Here is a 3428-nt window from a genome sequence, read left to right on the forward strand (position 1 = left end):
TGCTTTCGAGAATCTCCCAAATCTTCTTCGCAGAAGTCTCATTCATCACATCATATTTTAGATCTTGAGTCAAACAAGACCTAATCACACCACACGCCGTTCGATTCATCTTTTTCCAAACCTTCTCTTCAATCTCATCTGGCTTGCCATCTAACTCCAATGTATCCTCCAAATTCTGCGCGTTCAGCGCATCCAAAACCTCGCATCTCCATAATCCAAAGTTGTTTGTGCCATTAAATTTCTCCACATCTATCTTCATAGAATGGATATTCAGACTTTGAATGGTCTTCGCGCCAGAAGCACCGCCCTCGACACCCGAAGCACCTTCTTTCCCCGACATCTTACGCACCAACGAACGAAGAATAGATCCAAAACTAAAAAGATAGAGTCTTTACCAAAAGATCCCACCTTTATCACCAACGAAGCCCTAAACGAGCCTCCAAATTGATCTACTTCTCCAACCAAACCCTAGATCTGAAATCTGGGCTCTGATACCACTTGTTGTGCGTAGCGAAAATTTCGGCAGAGTTTCTGGTGCACAATAAGAGAGAAAGATCAAAAAGAATTCCCGTCTCACCAAGGAAACAAGAATCTAAAGCGGATATCTCAACAAAGTGAGATATCGGCTCTTCCTCTCATCAGTTCTAGGACTGACCTGTCGAGGGATCCTAAAAACTATTACAATGGCCACAAACTCAAACAATCAATTTTACGTGGTTCGGCAAACTGCCTACGTCCACAGGGCAAGGAGGGGGATCTACTATTAGAGAGAAAATACAATAGTTTTACAATCTCACAAAATAAACCCTCAAACTAACTCTCTAATCTCTCACAAAAGAAAACACAAGAGACTGCACAAAACTCTCTTCACAAATCCCTAAGATTTTTCTTTCTTTGCTGCAGCCGCCGCTTTGTTTTTCCTTGTACCCGCCTCTACTCAATCTTGCACTGCTACCGAACCCAATGGAGAGAGATAGCCGCAATTCCCCTCTGTACTTTTTCACCAAGCATCCTCTTGCACAAAAGCCCTAGGAACAATTAAAAGAGCTATTTATAGGCTATAGCTTCAGGCTCAAAAACCGGGGTTGGGATCCTCACGGGCTCATAAACCGCGTGGCCCCCACACGCTGAAAACGCGTCTGCTGAACAAATCCCCACGCGAAAAACTTTCACTCAGTTTTTATCTCTTCACGTGAGAGGTGGACCACACCACAACTTTATCTCTTCATGTCACGTCCCTATCATTTCACGCATTCACAATTCTCCACCTCGGTGAAGTTTTCTCAAAACTGAGCCGACAATCTAAATTAGGTAGTTAAATTAAAGTAAGATTTATGGTTTAAATTGGTAAATTGTGTTTGGTAATATTAATTTGGTAATTTAAAATTTATTTTAATTTTGGTATTATTTAATAAATGTTTCTAAATATAATTACTTGAAATAATTTGAAAATTTTTGTGAAAATTTTTGAACACAATCTAAATTAGGTGGTAAAATTAAAGTAAGATTGGATAGTTTAAATTAGTAACTTTGTATCTGGTAAGATTAATATGATAATTTGAAATATACTAAAGTTTTTGGTATTATTATTTTAAATTATCATAATTTGAAATAATTTAAATTTTTTTGAACAAGATCTAAATTAGGTAGTTAAATTAAAGTAAAATTTGGTAGTTTAAATTAGTAATTTGTATTTAGTGAGATTAGTTTGATAATTAAAATTTACTAAATTTTGGTTCTATTTTAGAAATATTTTGAATGAAAATAATTTAAAATAATTTTTAAAAATATGAATATGATTAAAATTAGGCGGTTAAATTAAAGTAAGATTTGATAGTTGCAATCCCTAACTTATATTTAGTAAGATCAATTTGGTAATTTAAAATTTACTTAAATTTTGGTAGTATTTAACTCACTCTTTACTGAAATTGGTTTTATTTTTAACACAGTTTGTTTGGTAAGAAAATAAAATTTCACAACTATCTAAAAATAAAAAATAAAAATTTCAATTTAATATGCTAATTTGGAAACTAATTTACTTGGCAAAAGTTTTTAATTGCAGAAATATTTTTAAAAACTAAAAATATATTTCTCACAATATTTAAAAATTAGGAAACAAAATTATCTTTACAAAAAATTTACTTTTAGTCATCATATTTAAAAACACGAAAAATTCTCATATATTTGAATTCATGAACTCTTGATTTATATGAATAATTTTGAATTTAATGAACTTTCATAAATTTATAAAATTAAATAAATCCAAAATTCAAAATTAATATCAAAAAAATATTTTATAATTGTTATTTTTTTAAAAATTAATATTTTTATTCTAACATATTCAATAAATCAATTATAGAAAATTGAATCAAAATATGGATTGAATTAAGATTGAAAATAACTATTAGATATAAAAAATATTAAACATATTAAAATAAAAAGAAATAATCATGATAAAGGTCTGTTAAATAACTAAATTATTTTCTCCAAGTACAAAATCTGCCGTGGGTTTAAGATAAAAAATCACCGATTTGTTTTTCTACAGTAATATTTACACGAGATAAATTAAATATAAATAATATTAAACATATTAAATTAAAAATAATTATTTGAGGGTTGTATAATAAATAACAGAATAATCTTTCTCCAAGTAGGAGCGTCTTGGATTGTAAGTAAAATATTAGAGAATTTTTTCTCTGAGTTAAAAATCAAGATCCTAACAAAATAATATTTTTTTGATAACAATTAAAACCAATAAGATACTACAAAAATTTAAATAAAATTTATATTGCATAGGGATAAATTAAATATCTAATTTTTTTCCTCCAAGTAACATAAAACCTGTCACGTCCCGCTTTCCAAAATACCAGGGAATTGGAACGTGAACAAGCCCGCGACGTATTAGACTGAGGAGAAATAAGTACTAAACCCATTCTGCTCAATCTAATACGCTAAGCGTCAAGCAAATATAAAGCGAAGGCACATATCCCCGATCACCGTGGCGAAAATATAATAAACAACTCAGAACCAAAAGATACATATCATAACTGAAATGATCATCCAGACATAATATTCGGGCCAAGCATGCCCTTATACAAAACTATCTGAATACTGGGGAATATAAAAATAGTACATCGACCAACAGAAATAAAAGTACTGGAGGGTAAACTAGGATCATCAGCTAACTAAAGAGGTGACTAAGCTTCGTCTTGTTCTTCTGCTCCATCTGCAAAGCCTTCATGTGGAGGATCCTCTGGCTCATGTACTACTCCGAACTGTAGCTGTCCGTCATCTAAATCTGACGTACACCAGAGGAAACAGGTGTACGTCAGCGTGTATGGCACACGACAAGATCCTAAAAGGAAGAATAGAACGGTCGTGCGACCAACACAATAATGATAATAACAATAATAGTAATAATCTAAATA

The sequence above is a fragment of the Asparagus officinalis genome, chromosome 9, assembly GCF_001876935.1.
Source record: "Asparagus officinalis chromosome 9, Aspof.V1, whole genome shotgun sequence".
NCBI classification, from domain to species: domain Eukaryota; kingdom Viridiplantae; phylum Streptophyta; class Magnoliopsida; order Asparagales; family Asparagaceae; genus Asparagus; species Asparagus officinalis.